Genomic DNA, 19,077 nt, shown 5'->3' with positions numbered 1-19,077 from the left:
GGGAGTCAAGGCATATCACCCAAACGACAGAATGTGAGGGCCATCAATGATGCGAGAGCCCCCATCAACAAGGAAGAAGTTCGGTCGTTCCTCGGAATGGCCGAATACTACAGTAAATTCGTAAGACACTTCGCCACCAAGACACATAAGCTTCGCCAGCTCATCAGGGATAAATCAAAGTTTGAGTGGGACGAGGAAGCGCAAAGTGAATTTGACGGACTGAAGAAAGACATCAGTGAAGCAGTGCCCTTACGGGGCTACGACCCTACAGGTAGCACCATCCTAACGACGGACGCCAGCGACAAGGGGTTAGGGGCAGTGCTTGCTCAAGAAAGAGAAGATGGCACAGTGGAAACAATTAGCTTTGCATCTCGCGCCTTGTCCCCCACCGAACAAAAATATAGTGTCATCGAGAAGGAAATGCTGGCAGTCACGTGGGCCATGGGAAAGTTTAGGCAATTCATCTGGGGCACCAGGTTCAAACTACAAACCGACCACAAACCATTGGTCAAGGTCCTGACGTCGTCCGGGCACGATACAGCCACACCGCGCATTGCAAAGATGACGCTCAAACTGCTGGACTACACGTATGATGTGGAGTATCTACCAGGGACACAGAACAAAGTGGCAGACTACGTAAGTAGAGCTTCCGCCATGGAAGACGCTCCGGAAACCTCACCAGACACAGACGAGATGGTAGCGGACATGGTCGACGCGGAGACGACAATAAGCAAACAGGAATGGGCCGAGGCGTACATGCAGGACTGTGAGGTGGTAGAAGTCAAGCAATATCTCATCTCCGGTTGGCCTGACAAGAGGAACCTAAAAGCAGAATTGAGAAAATACTATGAGATTCGGGAAGAGTTGTCGTTAAGTGACTCAGGCATATTCCTGTACCGAGGAGACAGAGTGATACCCCCAGAGACCATAATTCCTACACTGTTGAAACAACTTCACGAGGGGCACCTGGGCATCGTAAAGACAAAAATCAGAGTGAAACAGATGTACTGGTGGCCAGGCATGGACAGTCAGATAGAAAGGCAAGTAAGAGAAGGTGTTCAGTGCCAAGGAGCTGACAAAATTCTCAGGCCACTTAGGCCTGCGCTGGGAGAATTCGACCGTCCCCTGAACCCGTGGGAGGACATTGCAGTGGACATCCTAGGACCAGTACTCGACAACAGAGGCATCAACAAGTACCTGTGCGTAGTCACAGACAAATACTCCAAATGGCCCGAGATAGATGTGCAGGAATCCATGGACACAGACACAGTACTAAAATTCCTCACCACACTGTTCTTGAGGGAAGGGATACCAAAGACAATACTGAGCGACAATGGACCACAATTCGTCTCCGACAAATGGACCAGGTACATGGCTAGGAATGGAATAAAGTCAAAGCACACGGCAATTTATCACCCAGCACGTAATGGTCAAGTGGAGCGGTTTAACCGAGTACTGATGGGGTCGATACAAGCCGCTATAATGCAAGGTAAAGACTGGGAAACCGAAGTCCAGAGCATGTTGTGGGCATACAGGATTACCCCGACAGTGCTAGGGTACAGCCCTTTCCAGATCTTAAGGGGCCGCTTCCCCTTCACGAGAGACAATGTGGTGTGGAGAGAGAAAACTGTGACAAGTAAATGGTCTCCAGCGGTGGTACAGCACAACTTGGAAAAGGCTCAAAAGGTGTATGCCGCTCACTACAACAGACGGCACAACACCAAAGAGGTGTTGCTGGAAAAAGGAAAGTGGGTCAGGGTCAAACTCCCAACTCTTCAAAAGAAAGGAGAAAGCAAGTACAGTCAACCCTTACAAGTTAGAGAAGTGCGTGGGAGAGCAGCCCTACTCAGCGACGGTAAAGTGTGGTCCCAAGACCGCATGGCAAGAGTCAACAGGATCATGAAATGGCCAGCGGTCAAGGCAGAGGAACAGCCATCCGGAGGTGAAGAGGAAATACAAATAGGTGAAAGCATCAAGGAGGAAGAGCTCGCGGAAAGGCAAGAGGAAGAGAATGAAGAATCACCGGCACCGGCGGAGGTAGGAAACAACGAAGTCCCGACGGGAGTCAGAGTGAGTGGTAACCAGGTGGACACCGGTAGTCTCCCCGACGGAGGCAAAAGTGAAGAACACAACTTGGTAAGGCGTACCCGCAGGGGGAGGACAGTAAACCTGCCTTCCAGATTCAGAGACTACGACATGAGTGAACATTGATTTTAGACTCTAGCAGTTGTTAATGTTTGGATTAAAAAGGGGGAGATATGTGGTGTCGCGCTCTAGCCTACGGCCGTCAACGCGATGACGCGTGACGCACGTAGCTAGAGCGTGAGACGCGCGCATGCGCAGTGGGCAATGATTGAAGGCGCGAAAGCAGTTGGATCGGCAGTAGCGACCGGAGCTGTCGCATTTAGATGCTCGGCGCTCTATGGTAGTTGTAACTTTATGTTCTTGTTGAATAAATAACCAAGCAACAACAGAGAGCCTCAGTGTACTGTGTGGGGACCACATACATCATTACACTCTACAAACGCAACTTTTAAGAGGCACAATATCAAAGAAAGCCTGGCCAAAGGGCCAGCTGCAACGTGAGACACGCGCACCAAACATGCAACTGACGCGAGTCTGCACACAGCACAGCAATCAATAAACAGCTGGTAAGCATGAAACAATGAGATTTGCAGTATAAATTAGCAAATACAAGACAGAGAAAATAATTGCACTTAACTGGCTGCGGAGCAACAAAGAAAGAGGATGTAGTATTTTCTTATGCTCCTTATATAGGGGTCTACTCTAGGGTTGCCATGTGATACCCACTACGGTTTATGGTTATTGTGGCGTTTATTTTGTTTTTACTTTCTGATTTGGCTGCTGAGAATTTTCAGTAAAGAAAATGAGAAGCATAATCGGACCCTCCGGTCCCGACATAGAATCCTTGTGAAGGTGGTAGGTGATGGACAAGGTTTGCATGTCATCAGCTCCTTGGGGGTGGGGCTAAGGTTTTATTACGCAATTTGAATACACTATATTTATGCAGGAGACTCGCGATTTTAAAGCTGAAGCTGGTGTCTAAAATGTCCTTCACTTCAAAGCAAGTCAATTGGTAAAGTAAACTACAGTTTATTTTTCAGAATCTCCCTCTTTCCTACTGCACTAAAAACATTTTGTAAACATACCTACACGGAAGTCACAATAATGTATACACACGATCATTAGGCGTCCGAAATAACAGACTATTTTGTTACAACTCGGCCTGGAGCTGCCTGTTGTACAGATTGCTACCGACCACCGTTCGGAAACGCAACCTGCCACGCCTTTGTACTAGAGGGCGGAGAAGCCATGACGAAAATGAAAGTGAAAATCAAGTTTACCCGCCACCAGTTCAGCGCGAAAGCCTTTGTCTGCCAGTCTACAGGCACCGGAAGATCGGATGCGGCTGAAAAAGGGGCATGGAGAACAAGCTGGTACTGCTTCAACTCCTACAGGAGCTCACTAAAACTCAGCTTAACATTTTTAAGTTTTACGCCCAACCGCACATCCCTCAGGGACTACTGGACGAAGCCGACACGAGAGAAAAGCTCGCAAACCTGCTTGCAGAAAGTCTTGGAAGAGATTGTGGCACCAAAACTATTTCCATTCTCAAAAGCATTCCGAGGAACGATCTGGCACAAGAATTTCAGCAGCGGTTCACCATAAAGGAGGAGGACCGACAGTGAAGGTGAGGAGAAGGTGCGACAGAGGGGTCACGCCTGTCGGAATCGGCAGGGGTTCATTTAACTTACAGGTGTCTTAACATTTACGTAAGGGAGGCGCGAGCAGGTGACGAGTTGTTCTAAAGTCACATACATGCGGAAACGGTAACTACAGCATTTTGTGTTGGGACGTCCCTGCCCCTCTGTCCATATTGCCTCGATGTATTTCCTGGGGGCGGGACCTGGGCACTGTAGGAGGAGCTCATTATAAACTCTTATAGCACGCACCTGCGGCGCCACGCCCTTCTGCACACGTGGTCGCATTTATTTCTTGTTTCTATGTTTGTTGCTTGGCTAGCTAACATGTCTGCTTGAGTAGGGACAGATGAGTTTGGTAAGGTAGGCTGGTGTTTCCCGTGAACTGATTTACCGCTAGGCACAGTGCTGGGGGAACAGACAGTGTAAATTTAAGGGCCAGAAGTTAGTGCTTAGTTCATATTTAAATCTATTTTTAAGGTCAGGGTCACATTGCCCGATTTTGAATATAAACTGGTAAGAGTTGCAGTTATGACAATAGTGTTGAGGGTATCACTTATGAAATGTAAGCAATTTTATCTAGTGGTCGAAGTGAGGGGGAGAGGGGCATAGTAGTGGAACTGTGGGAGGAAAATCAGACGGCGGGAATAATCCAAGGATTGGGCGGGAATAATCCAAGGATTGGGTCAGTGGGCAGAGTGAGAGGTGTTGCCAGAAAGAGCAAAACATCCCAGGTGATAGCATTTGTTTGACATTTCACTGACCGGTCACAATTTGTTACGTTATTTAATTAAACCAATGGATACACATGATTAAGGTTTAATATGAGTTACTGACATTAAAATACATTCACGAAGTGGGATACGTTTCCAGTCACAGAATGTCCCAAATACACTTAAAAGTGGACTCACAGCCATTAGTCTCCGAGCCATGCAGTTTTTGTCATCAGCACAACTCCTCCCTTTTCCACAAGAGCAGTTCAAACATGAATGGCAAAATATCCTAGTTTGCAAATGTTTTCCACATAATTATGGTCACATAATACATTATCTGCTGGATAATCTGACGATTTTAACAAAATAAGTGTTTGTAGCTCTAATAGACCAAAAGTTACTAAAAAATGTGACTTGTGTTAATGCGAAGTGGGTGGCCCTTTGCAAAGATTGACTGGTCCCCTTTCTCACTGCTGCATTTGTATGTTACACTGGTACTAATGAGGCAGAATCTTTGCAGAGTCTGTTAGTATGCGTAGAAATAATAAAGTATCAGAATATGCACCTCCTTACAATGCAGCCTATTTTTTGCTGCATAATTTAGTCAACCCTGCAACATAATTTTGTCCTCCATTGTTGCATAATTCTAGTGCCGCCAAAGCAGACGGCACATGTTAGAAGTGCTTGCGCATGAAGCAGAAAGTCAAAGACCGTAAAGTTTGCAAACTTAGTTTGGTGTGCGTGCAAATCCTGCATTGCCGATCCCTGGTGAGTGCACTACTACTGCTGAAACAAGGACAATGGAGGTACTAATGGGTGAGGCATACTGGCCTCAAGGATCTTGAGACCTAATTGACAGAGTCGCTGTTGCTCTAGGGTGTGCTGCTTCGTAGGCCTGCTCGCAAGACTGGAGGTGAACTTCAGTATAGATTGTGGTGGACAGGCCTTCAAGGTTAACCCACACTTGCCACTGCCTGAGCCAACCTGCTGGTGCTAAGACACCAGGGCTTCTAAGGTCAAGCGTGGCCTTCTGAGGTCTAGTATGGGAATGTGGTCCCTCATGGGAGTGGTCTGGGGGACTCGTCATGAAGGCTGAACCTGGTTCCCCAGTTCCAAATTCGACACCTGACATTCTCTCCCCCACTGAACACCATACTGCCCCACTGAGAGAAACTCGCACTGCCTTCCGCTACAGCCCAATTGTGCCCCACTGTACACACCTGGATGCGACTCAATTCTAATTATGCACTAGACAAAAATAATAGGCTGCCTGGAAAAAAAAGTAACAGCATTCTGGAAAGAGCAAACACTCCTAGGGAATGCATGATTAAGTAAAGCATGTGAAATATAAGCTGGAGCGGCATGTTTACCTGAACGCTATTACACTCATTAATCAGAAATCAATGAGTGTTTTTGCCTGAAAAGTTAGGGACATGACTACAGGACCCTGAAGGGACCCGTTTCAATGTCCATTGCTTATATATTTACAAAATGGAAGCAGTATAGTTTAAAAAGACCACATCCCTGAACACAGAGCCGCCTTACACGTTTTATAAACCAAAATAAGGAAAACAGCTGATAAGGATCACAGAAACCCACGCATCAACCAGGTATTGCAGTACCTTCAGGAGCAGTGCTCTTCCTCACCCATAAAAATGACGAGAAAATGAAAGTATCGCTTCACTGGCAATCTCTGTAAAGTGGGGTGATTAAAACAAATCTGTCCATTTTGCACCCACTCAGTCTTGCTTTATTTAGTTATTTATTTATTTTTTGTATTTTAAACCTTTTTATTTCTCTCAGTCTCTAGGCTGCCATTTGGTATAGAAAAATGTCAGAAAAAGACTACTTTTCCAGCAAAATAGTTTCTTATTTTTTGGATCCATTTCTCAAAGGAATGAATGAAGGAGAGGAAAGAGAGGATAAGAACCGTTTCTTGAAGTCACAGTTTTCAGCAAGTGAGGAGGAGAAAGACAGACAGAGAGGTATAAGAGAAAGTGGGGGGGGGGGGGGGGGGCAGGTGCAGCTGCCAGCGGCAGAGCAGGAGAAGTGGACTCTGTCCTTGTCTTCTCTGGGCAAGATGGAAAAGACAGATAGTCCTTTCTCTTCTCTGACCACCTGTCTGTCCCTGAATGCCCACGACAGCTGAGCCTTATCTAAAGGCCTTCGTTATTTCTGCAGTCCTGGAACACATTTTCAAAATGAAAAATGTAGGGGAACAATTCTGTTAAATAATAAAAGTAAGGGCACACCGTGCCCTGCCGATCCCGTCCACTGGTTTATCCATTTTAACATTGGACAGCGCTGTACATTTCTTTGCCAAATATCTGCTGCTGCCCTCTTTGTTAATGCATTTGTCTTTCTGCACATTGCCACTTTTTCTCACCAGTGTAGAGCGGTGCCCCAAATTCCAGCGTGAAAGTGAAGTGAGCAAGCCACTTTAATTTGGTGGGGAGCGGGGTCTCCGAAGAAAATATTGAACAAAATTGAGGTAATTGTACATTTTAAAAGAGCAATTTCCTTTAAATTAGAATAAAGATATAAGAACGTGGGGACCTATGAAATATTCCAGTACTTTCAGGGTGAGCCATAGAAGCCTTGCCCTCTCCGTAAGAGAAGCCATTTTATTTTTTAATGCCACTGGTGTACCACATTTGTCAGAAATTGCCTCCAGCAGCCTGCCCTATAAAGCACACACAGTGTGAATCACACACACATCCTCGAAGTCACACTTAAAATATGTTTCCAATCTAATTGTGTTGTGACAGAAAAACTTGTACTGGTGCTGCTGCCCCACCTATACCTGTCTTGCCTATATGCCAAGCTTGGTAAAAAATAAATATGTACACTGTTAAAACTTAAAAACAAGTGGCATTGTCAATGCTTGTTTGCATTCATGATTGTAATGAAATTGTCCACTTCCATAAAATAGATGAACAGTGTTTAAGTTGTTTCAGAAATGGATGAAGCAGTACCATAAATGGAATAGACCTCTTTGAAAAATTGAAAAAAACACATAGCATCCGAGAGATCTTATGTCTTGCCTCGCGCTTTCGGACAGTCTTGTCTTTCTAGGGAGCACCTCTTATCGTATTGGGATTTTCAGCCTCTAGTTATATTTTTTTTAAAACGACATTTACCAAAATGCTGCACTGTGGAACCTGACATCCAAGGCTGGCTAGTTGTCACATAAGACAAGGGGGTCCTTGCCAGCCACGTTTAAAAAAAAAATCAAGCTTCAGTTTGTGATTTTTGCTCTTTATTCTTGGAAGAAGTCGACGTTTCAGTAGGGAAGCAGTAATAGGGTGAAGGTTGTAATTCTTGTGCAAATTCCATTGCCAATTAGTAAACATTAACATTTCTATAAACAATCAATCTTGCTAAAACTCTAATGATCAACACAATGAGAAACCCTATGGGGTGTGGGGCATATATCACAGCACCACCTGTATCCTCACTCTTGGTGTGGTCACACTATGTAGTACGTAGAGCACCAACTGAAGGCAAGTGAGATGAGAATATATAAAGAAACTGCTGGTGCGCCATTCCTGTGCTGACACCAGATTTTGTGCACTTCCTTGAGTCCATCAGCTAAAATATTGCTTAAGCTAAGGTGTCCATTGAAGATAGTGCCCACGCCAGGGCTGGAAATGGAAAAAGTTTACTCTTGGATGGTATAATTGGATATGTCAGAAAGGGGTTGGAGACAGGTAGGGTGGAGCCAATGATAGTCGGCCTTTGTAGTATTTTTAGGGCAACTCCACCCCAGAGACTTGCACTGGGGCGCAATACATCGCTTTGCAATGATGAGGGTTAGATTGGCAAAACAGGAGAGAGTTGTCTTTTTTCGACCTTTTGTATATGCCATGTGCCCCGGCTGTCCAGCCAGGGCGGTGTGGGGGGCGGGGTGGGGAGGTCTAACCTTGAGTCGAGTGAGCTCAAAGATCTGTGACCAGTAGGACCCAAGGGTGCAGCAATCCCAGAGCATGTGGAGATAGTCATCCGGGGACCCCAGGGAATGCAGGCAGGTGGCTACTACTTGTGGGAAATATTTATTGAAAGCTGCCAAGGATAGATATGCTCTGTGGAGTATGAAGTAGTGTATCAACTTGAACTTGGCATTGCAAAAGACCAAGCGTGGGAATTTGATTGGCTCTGTCCACTCCGTCTTGTGAAATACCCTGCCTGCCTCTACCTCCCAATTCTCTCACAAGTGTAACAGCAGAGAAAGGGAGAGGGAATGTAAGGTCTTGTTAAACGAAATGATGTGTCTGGAACATTAGCCCATGATATATATGGTCTGAAAAAGTGTGTGGGATTTCGGCTCACCTTCAGCCATAGCCCGGCGTTGCCGAAGAGTGTGCGGTATGGTGTAGTGCATTAGGAGTTGGCTGGGTGAAGTTTGAACTGTTCCATAAGCTCTTCAAATATGAGGAAAGGATTGTTTTGGAACCGTTCCCCAATGTTGTTAAGTGAACTGCATGCCATAGGTTAGATGTTGTTGCCCAAGGGAATCTTTAGGTTCTGAGAGACCAATGAGAGGGACGGACGGTCTGGTGAGACGTAAAGCATCAGAATAGCACTGCAGTGCAACCTGAAGCAGGCTGGGAAAGACATGACGTTGATGGGCCCTGGTAATCAGGAACCAATTTAGGTCCTCCGGGTGGAGTAGGTGTGTGCTCAACCAAGTTTAATTCAGGGAGATGCCAACAACCACCTGCACAGTCATTGTAATTAGGCTGCTAGGTTGTAAAATTCACAGTAGGAAGCCCCTAACCCACCCGGTCAGTGGGAATATAGAGCTTGGCAAGCACAATCCTACGCCGCCCAGTAAGCTAAAAGGTCTCCCAAGAGTTTGTCTAGAATTAGAAAAACTCTGGAACGGAGTGAAGCGGTAGGTTGGTGGAGAAATACAGCAGGCGAGGGAGGGCTACCATTTTTGCACAGGCAAGGTGTCTTATAGGGGTGAGAGAAAGGGTCTTCAAAAACGCCACCTGGGAGGTAAAAGCCAGCACAGCATGAACCAGGACACCATCACCTCAGTCTTCATCAGTATGGAAAATCCTGATCCCTGGGTAGCGGAATGTTGTTTCCTCCCATCAAAGGGGCACTAGCCCGTTCAAAGTGGTCCTCTTGGATGCCATTCACCAGATGAAAGATGCAGGGCTTCGTTAACTGGCCAAGAGCCTAGCAGCTGCAGTGAAGAGCTGGGTCAACTTGGAGGTGCTGCCTTTGTAGTGCTGCCTTTGTAGTCTCCGCGAACGTTGTCAGTGTAGAGGGACACTGAGTGCATCCTGTCAGGGAGAGGGATATCCTAGGACCCACCCTTATCCATACTGCTAATGGTTTCCTATCAAGGGTGAAGAGAGGTGGGGAGAGTGGAGAGCCCCAGCGAGCTTGAAGGGAGGAGAAATAAGTTTGCCAAATATGACACATGTTGTCAGGCGTGAATATCGGATACGGATGAGATTAATGGTTTGCAGCCTTAATTTGAATCACCTCAACACTTCAATTAATTAGTCCCACTGCACAGTGTTGAATGCCTTCTCAAGGTCCAGGCTTATGGTTGCAACCCAGCCAGTAGAAACGGCGGATATTAAGGAAGGTGCTCCTGCCGTAATGAACCTGCTCCATCTGTGGATTAATTGAGGGAGAACTGGCAAAATGCAAGATGCCAACATCTTTACTAGAATCTTGTAGTCTGAATGTAATATTGCAATGGGCCCGTAGGAAGAGTGGATGTCAGGTGGGTACCCCACTTTTAGGAGGGGAATCAGGATGGCCTCAGAGAGGTTTTGAAAGACCCCCCTCTGCCAGTGCCAGCTCATAGAATGTTGTCCGGTTTTAGGCTAGGATGATATGGAATGCATGGTAAAAGTGTAGCGAAGGGCCATTGGTTCCAGGAATTTTAGAAATCGCAAGGTCACGAATGGCCGACTTAAGCACTTTTGGAGTAGATGAGCCACTTATCTCCATTCCATCATGTGGCAAGACTCAGGATAGAGGCATGCTACTAAGGAAATCCTCAGGTTGAGGCAGTGCATTGTTAGGTTGCTCAGCTTAGAGAGAGCTGTAAAAATTACTGAAGCCTAATAGGATGTTTCTTTGTGTGTATACTACCATATTGTGGTGAGTCTTCAGTGCCGTTATGGGAACTTGGGAGGCATTGCAGGTAGTCAGCTAGGCCGCAAGCATCCAGCCTTGACTCCCTCAGTTCGCCTACAGGATATATATTGTCTGTAAGTCCAGCCACCTCAGCTTTTCTAGCAGGGAAACTTCATGAGCTCAAGATGCAGATAATTCTGTTTGAAAAGTAGGGGCATCTACTATCTGTCGTTCTGCCTGAACAGTTGCTTCTTGGCCTGTGGTCAAGTCTTTCTCGCCCGTTTGCCAAACGATGGAGGCCTTCTGAATACTGAGACCCCGGACCATCACCTTAAGAACATTCCACTCCGTAGAACGAGAAAAAGTAGTGCCAATAGTGTTCGCAAAGTACTTGTGAAGGCAGGTCAACAGGGACTCTTAGAAGGGGGCGAAGTCATCAAGGGCTGCACACTGAACATACCAGGTAGGGATGGGTGGGAGGGCATTGCCCAATCAGAGGGTATTTATTAGTGGGCTATCAATCAATTAATCAATCACTCAGGGGTTTGTAAAGCATGGCTACTCACCTTTGAGTGGTTCAAGATGCTGGGGGAAGGGGGGGCTGCTGAGCTGTCTGGTTGCGGAGGTTCAGTCGAAGAGCCAGGTCTTGAGGTCCTTCCTGCACTGGATCAACGACGCTGTTTGCCTGAGGTGGAGGGGTAGGGTGTTCCAGGTCTTGGCGGTGAGGTAGACGAAGGAACTTCCTCCTGTTCTGGTCTTGTGGATCCATGGGACAGAGGCAAGGGCAAGTTGGGCAGAGTGGAGTTGTCATGCAGGTGTGTGGAAAGCGAGGCGGTGGTTCAGATATTCTGGTCCTGCGTCGCCGAGGCCTTGTAGGCATGTGTGAGGAGCTTGAAGGTGATTCTCCTTTGATAGGGAGCCAGTGGAGTTGTCGGAGGTGTTGTGTCGTGTGGCTGCGACGGGGATGTAAAAGACCAGTCTGCCTGTGGTGCTCTGGATGTTCTGTAGTTTCCAGAGAGGTTTCTGGGTGACGCAGGCTTAGAGTGAGTTGCTGTAGTCAAGTCTAGTGGTGATGAGTGCGTGGGTGATAGTCTTTCTGGATTCTGTGGGGAGCCATCTGAATGTCGTACGAAGCAGGAGCGGCGTGTGGAAACAGGATGAGGATACTGCTGTGATTTGGCAATTCATTGAGAGCGAGGAGTCCAGTATGATGCAGAGGTTGCGTGTGTGGTCTGTAGGGGTGGGAGGTGTCCCTAGTACGGTGGGCCACCAGAAGACCTCCCAGGCTGAGAGGGTGGGTCCCAGGATGAGTACTTCGGTCTTGTCCGAGATGAGCTTGAGGCAGCTGTCTTGCATCCAGGTAGCAACTGCCTTCATTCAGTTGTGAAAGCTGATTCTGGTGGCTGGGGGTTAATTGGTGAGGGAGATGATCAGTTGGGTGTCGGCGTAGGAGAAGAGGTTGAGTCTGTGGCCTCAGACGATGGCTGCCAGGGGAGCGATGTAGATATTGAAGAGGGTGGGGCGCAGGTAGGAGCCCTGGGGCACTCCGCAGCTGATCTCTGTAGGTTCTGAGAGGAACGGGGGTAGTCTGACTCGCTCTGTTCGGCCGGTCAGGAAGGAGGGGATCCAGTCCAGTGCCTTGTCGCAGATGCTAGCGTCATGGAGTATCCTGATTAGGGTGCGATGGGAGACGGTGTCGAAGGCGGCCAAGTGAGTCCAGTAGGATGAGGGCTGTGGTTGCGCCCTGGTCGAGGAGGGAGCGGATGTCGTTGGTGGAGGTGAGTAGTGCGGTCTTGATGTTGTGGTTGCTTCAGAAAACGGATTGTGAGGTGTCCAGGACATGGTTCTCTTTGATGAACTCGTAAGGTTGGGCGTTGATGGCCTTCTCGATGACCTTGGCTGGGAAGGGGGTAGGACGGAGATGGGTCTGAAGTCCTTGCGGTCTGTCGGTTCGGCAGACGGTTTCTTCAGCAGGGGGTTGATCTCGGCATGTTTCCAATCATCGTGGAAGGTGGCGGTTTCGATGGAGCAGTTGATGGTGCGGCAAAGCTGGGGGCGATGGAGATGGCTACTCTATGGAAGATGTGGTACGGGCAAGGATCCAATGGGTTCCTGAGTGGATGCCCATCATGGTCTTGAGTGTGTTGTATGTGGTGAGCGGAGTCCAGTTGAGCACAATCTGTTGGGGTGAGACGTGGTTTGCGTGCGGTAGTGTTGGGCGGAGTGGCGGGGTCTAGGGTACCGAAGCTGTTGTAGATCTGCCTGATCTATGCTATGATCAGAGTTGAAAGCTGTAATAGAAAAACAGGGAGTTCTGTGTACAGGATGTAAATACTGCCTAGCAGCATGTCCTCGAATAGTACAAATCTTCCCTCTGGGGGTAGGACCTTAGAAGTCATAAATAACAGGACCCCTGCTGGAATCCAAATCAGGGTGCCCCCGGCAGAGGTAAGATTATCAATGGAAAAGGTTTGCCCTCTCCACTCTTTTTAAAGGTGAGGACCTTCGAATTGTGCTATATGAGACTCTTGCAGGAGGGCTCTTTGTGTCCCTCTTTGCCGGAGGAAAGAATGTATATTGTAATGTCTGCTCACTGTGTGCATACCTAAGATATACCAGGACATTAAGGTATAGGTAGGTGGCTTAGTGACTTGCATTGCTATGGGAAAAGTACAGTTATCCTTGGGCTTCTAGCCAACTAGGTCGTATGGAATGAGTAGTAGTTTGAGGTACAGCCAACCATTGCCTACAGGGGATGTTGAAGGTATGAAAGAGTTGAAAAAAGAAAGTATGAGGGAGGGTCTAGGGGACAATATTTATAGACCAAATTGACTCCACACCCCAAATCACAAACATATCCAACTACGGGGAGAAAATCGGTCTGTTGGTGTGACAAAAAAACCTCAAATGCTCAAGAATAACCAGTTCACCAGTCCTACATAGCGTGCCCAATAACTGGCATGAGCAAAGTCTCCATCAGCCCACCCATTTGGCGGAGCTTCGTCATCTGGAGAACTCAAAGAGGTGGGTCAGATGTAGCCAGTGTTGCTCCAAGGCTAACATACATGGATACTAGACCTCATACTCTCAGAAGATCTCAGCCACTGTGATTGTTCAAGGTATGAGAAAACTGATGGAGTGCAGTGCAAGTGGTAAGCGTGTGTGAAATAAAAATGACTAAAAGGACAAAAAATATGTTTATTAGGTATTGTCCTAATGCCATAAAATAAAAACCGCCTGATAGTTTGGAACAAATTTACTATCTTCTGGCAACAAGTGAGGTCGACATGTTTCAGCCGTACGGCTAACTAGCCCGGCTTTCTTCAGGACCGTATAGATATTGAGTGCTACTGCTGAAAAAAATCATTGGTGAAATGTGTTAATCATCCAATTTATTTGTAAGGAAATAAATAGATCAGTGGTATATTACCACCCTACCAGACATGTATCCCATGTGTATGTAGGTAAGAGCTATCTCTTCATTCCTAGAACAAAATAATTTTTTGTCAAAAAGGATAAAGCTTGTAGTGGTGAACAAAAAATACTTACAGCATAGAGGTAGAAAAGTCACTCTGTCGATAATACACTGTATTCGACTGTGCCCATTCATCACATAATTTTAATTGGGCAATTATGGTTTCACAATTAATAAGTACTCACCCAGCTTTCTGTGAGAGTAAGCCTCACCTCACCCGGCAACTGCTCGGTGGTTGAGGCCCCGCTCTATTTGTAGGAGAAAACTGGGGGACAAGAGGTAATCACATCATCCATCTTTTGTACCCTCATTATACTCTAAAATCAAATTTATAAAACCTAAATCAAAAACCTAAGATCATGACATTCAACACCATTAGAGAGAGCAGGTCGGTCTCAAACGTGGTAAGTTCTTTGCTTTTTGAAAATTGAAAAAGTCTAATTCCATTAATTATTATAGTTTTTGTCATTTATTAAATTTGAACCTCTACTTAAAGTTCAAAATAGCGAATCTTTATAAAGTATCAGGAAATACTCTCTCAACAATGTGCCCACTTATCCCTATAAGCTTAGCCAGGTATGGGCAAAAGGACCTTTACTGGAGTGTCCTCTCACAGATGTTTCAATCAAAACATGTTACACAATCAAGGGTCTATCATATTAATTAGGATGTTATTGAGCCCATAGCTAGGGTTAATGTGCTGTACCCATATTGGTGATTATAAGTACTACAACCATCATGGAAGAGGCCAAAAGAATTGGGCAGTAGAATGTACCCCAAACCAGCTAAACCAACCAAGATTAACTCACCTATCCGTCGGTACCTCTTCGCAGTCTGCCAGCAGTGTGGGAGGTACCGAGGATGGTTTGTGGTCCCTTCTTATAGTGGAGCTAATTGGCCTAATGAGACCCAATCGAGTAATTAGCCAATCGGGGCCCGCGTTGTTATATTCTGATTCCGGCGTTTGTATCACGCGCTTTATCATTGGAACAGATGCGAGCCTCGCGTCATATTCGAACACTATCTCTGATTATTTAACCTCAAGCGCGCATGCGCCTCGATCACACGCCGCTCTTTGGGGATTCTAGGCTAAGCAACTCGCTGCGTCCTGCCCAAATGCTGTACTCACGCGCATGCGCGTTTGAACTCTACGTCGGCCAATACGCAAAGAGCGGCGTGTGATCAAGGCGCATGCGCGCTTGAGGTTAAATAATCAGAGATAGTGTTCGAATATGACTCGGGGCTCGCATCTGTTCCAATGATAAAGCGCGTGATACGAACGCCGGAATCAGAATATAACAACGCGGGCCCCGATTGGCTAATTACTTGATTGGGTCTCATTAGGCCAATTAGCTCCACTATAAGAAGGGACCACAAACCATCCTCGGTACCTCCCACACTACTCGCAGACTGCAAAGAGGTACCGACGGATAGGTGAGTTAATCTTGGTTGGTTTTGCTGGTTTGGGGTTCATTCTACTGCCCAATCCTTTTGGCCTATTCCATGATGGTTGGAGTACTTATAATCACCAATATGGGTACAGCACATTAACCCTAGCTATGGGCTCAATAACATCCTAATTAATATGATAGACCCTTGATTGTGCAACATGTTTTGATTGAAACAGCTGTGAGAGGACACTCCAGTAAAGGTCCTTTTGCCCATACCTGGCTAAGCTTATAGGGATAAGTGGGCACATTGTTGAGAGAGTATTTCCTGATACTTTATAAAGATTCGCTATTTTGAACTTTAAGTAGAGGTTCAAATTTAATAAATGACAAAAACTATAATAATTAATCGAATTAGACTTTTTCAATTTTCAAAAAGCAAAGAACTTACCACGTTTGAGACCGGCCTGCTCTCTCTAATGGTGTTGAATGTCATGATCTTAGGTTTTTGATTTAGGTTTTATAAATTTGATTTTAGAGTATAACGAGGGTACAAAAGATGGATGATGTGATTACCTCTTGTCCCCCTGTTTTCTCCTACAAATAGAGCGGGGCCTCAACCACCGAGCAGTTGCCGGGTGAGGTGAGGCTTACTCCCACAGAAAGCTGGGTGAGTACTTATTAATTGTGAAACCATAATTGCCCAATTAAAATTATGTGATGAATGGGCACAGTCGAATACAGTGTATTATCAATAGAGTGACTTTTCTACCTCTATGCTTTGAGTATTTTTTGTTCACCACTACAAGCTTTATCCTTTTTGACAAAAAATTATTTTGTTCTAGGAATGAAGAGATAGCTCTTACCTACATACACATGGGATACATGTCTGGTAGGGTGGTAATATACCAGTGATCTATTTATTTCCTTACAAATAAATTGGATGATTAACACATTTCACCAATGATTTTTTTCAGCAGTAGCACTCAATATCTATAAGGTCCTGAAGAAAGCCGGGCTAGTTAGCCGTACGGCTGAAACATGTCGACCTCACTTGTTGCCAGAAGATAGTAAATTTGTTCCAAACTATCAGGCGGTTTTTATTTTATGGCATTAGGACAATACCTAATAAACATATTTTTTGTCCTTTTAGTCATTTTTATTTCACACACGCTTACCACTTGCACTGCACCCCATCAGTTTTCTCATACCTTGAACAATCACAGTGGCTGAGATCTTCTTAGAGTATGAGGTCTAGTATCCATGTATGTTAGCCTTGGAGCAACACTGGCTACATCTGACCCACCTCTCTTAGTTCTCCAGATGACGAAGCTCCGCCAAATGGGTGGGCTGATGGAGACTTTTCTCATGCCAGTTATTGGGCAAGCTATGTAGGACTGGTGAACTGGTTATTCTTGAGCATTTGAGGTTTTTTTTGTCACACCAACAGACTGATTTTCTCCCTGTAGTTGGATATGAAGGTATGGGAGACTCTTTAGACCAAGGGGGAGCAACTGTTGGGGAAGACAACTAGAACGGGACCGCGAGCAACCGGCTGATAATCCAAACTTGTATATAAACTGTGTTCCTCTTTCCAAAGGGGTTGTAGTGCTTGACCGGTGTACACCAGGGCTTTTTGTAGGATTCATTCTGTCAGTACAGGAGGGTTTGAGTAGCCCACTCTGACATTACAGGGGGCAGTTGTGGTGGGGCCCAAAAGACAACAGAACAAAGCAGAAGGGAGTGAGGAGGCTAACTTAAAGCAAGCAATAGGTGGGGAGAACATAGCCTGCACTCCGACTGTGTTTCAGTCATGAAGCCCACTCACCCAAACCCCCACAGGGCTGCCCAGCGCACCCACGGGAGGGCCCAGGCGGCAGCTGGGGCAAGCACCTAAATGATAGAGGGGACAATTCCTGTCTTCGTACTGAAGGAGCACCTCCAAGTTATCTGCAGTGTGAGGGGTCACTATCATGGGGGCCTCTGGTTGCAGGGAGGAAAAAGGGAGGAAGAGGTGTCATCGTCCTCTGAGGAGGTTGATGCAGAGATAAGCTGCAGTGTTGTCACCAAACCTATCAGCTAGGGTTAGGGCAGATTGTCGACCGCCCCAGGCTTGCTCTGGCAAGGGTGTAGATGGAAGAGTGGGTGACTTTTATCCAGTAGGTGTTTTGTGGCTTTGCCAGCATGTAGAACTCCTGCCCGGCTCTAGGCGGGATCTGCTCGGTTAGGGAGAAGCACCACTGCCCTCAATCCAGTCCGAAGCAGCCTTAGACTCTGAGAAACAGAACGTTTTTAGGTTTTGCCGGAAAAAAGGGAGCATTTGATGTTTTAGTCTGTAAGCTTTCTCTGAGGGAAAGAAGCACTTGGCGGTTTTCAAATTCTATCCATGCTGCCTGTTGTGCTGCACGAAGAGCTGCATCCCTGCATTGGACCAGCCAGGCAATAAATGGGCATAGGGTGTCTCTGATGGAGGGTGCTTAGCTGGAATCCTATGGGCCCGCTCCACTAAGACGAAAGGGGACAGGTCTTGGGCTGGGGTGAAGGCTCTTATCAATATTTCCAGGAACTCTGGGATTTTTCCCCATTGCTTTCTCCGGTACGCCAACCACGCTTAAACTGTTCCTCCTGAAATAGCTCTTGGCAACCTCTGCCAGAATCTTGAACAGCTCTTTCCAGTCAGTGAAGTAAACAGTAGTAGTAGTACAGAAGTAGTTGATTTTGGCGATCTTGAGAGGTTTGGGCCAAGTCTTGAATATCTTTGTCGGCTTGGGAAATGCACTATTGCGCCCACTTTGGCTTCCAGTGCCAACCGTGAGGCACTGATGGCTTCTAGTATAGCTTTAAACTTATCAGACACCTTGGAGGACAATGTTACATCAGTGCAGGATCGGACTGGGAAAGAAAAAAGACTCATGCATCAAAATAAAAGGGGCCCCCATTGGTCAATCAAATAGTTTAAAAAGTGGCCCATGTTTGCTAATTGAGTTACAAAACAACGTGGGAACCCAGGCAATAACTGGATCCGGGTAAAGTACATTACAAAATGAAGTGGTCACTGTGGTAATACATTAAAGAATAAATAAATCATCACCTTCAGTAAATCAAATTCACAATTTATTCGTATTTGAAACATGATAGTATTCATATTCAGTAACCGCAAAAATATCGACATAGTTGTGAAGGGTTGCTCCAAGTAGGGAAGAGAGGGAGTGCTCAAAGATATGCGTAAGTGAGGGTGTGCAGAAAAGGAAGGACAGTGTACAATATATACATCAACAACTGATTAGAAACCTACCCAGCCGTTCTTTTGTTTGAATGGCTGTGTAAACGACAACGCTGGCAGTATTTCCCACGCCCCAGGCCACATGCCGCTGATACACTCTCCTTGTTAATTTTCAGCACATACTGAGTCTAACGTTGATCATAAATGCTCGCCTCCACTACATAGGAACCTGCTGGTCCCCCCTTTCTTTTTTTAGTATTTCCACCTGAACTCTCTAGGTGGTTCTAAGTGTAATTCTATTTCCTATCTTCAAACAATGAATTATGAGTATGCTTTCCATCACCTTAAGTAACTAGGCGTACCATTCTTTGAAATCATCCCTATGTGTCCCCCATTGTCCTGATGAAGACCCCTATGTAAGGACTCAAAATGGCCTGCCCACATCCCTCGG

At 46.2% G+C, this 19,077-nt stretch overlaps 1 protein-coding gene across 2 annotated transcripts in view; it reads left to right on the top strand.

The window, feature by feature from the left end:
• The first annotated feature begins 3,338 nt into the window (after positions 1–3,338).
• LOC147749051 (uncharacterized) overlaps positions 3,339–19,077 on the top strand; it is a 97,648-nt gene continuing 81,909 nt past the window's right edge. The window contains exon 1 of one of the 2 annotated variants that reach the window (XM_086965597.1): positions 3,339–3,712. The gene's annotated coding sequence lies outside the window, so the exon portion shown is untranslated. Of the gene's footprint in view, positions 3,724–19,077 lie in introns of both variants that reach the window. The other variant, XM_086965605.1, reaches the window with a different exon arrangement.

The sequence above is a fragment of the Lissotriton vulgaris genome, chromosome 1_1, assembly GCF_964263255.1.
Source record: "Lissotriton vulgaris chromosome 1_1, aLisVul1.2, whole genome shotgun sequence".
NCBI lineage: Eukaryota > Metazoa > Chordata > Amphibia > Caudata > Salamandridae > Lissotriton > Lissotriton vulgaris.
Note: the sequence above shows the minus strand (reverse complement) of the source record. Positions and strands in the feature narration are given on the sequence as shown.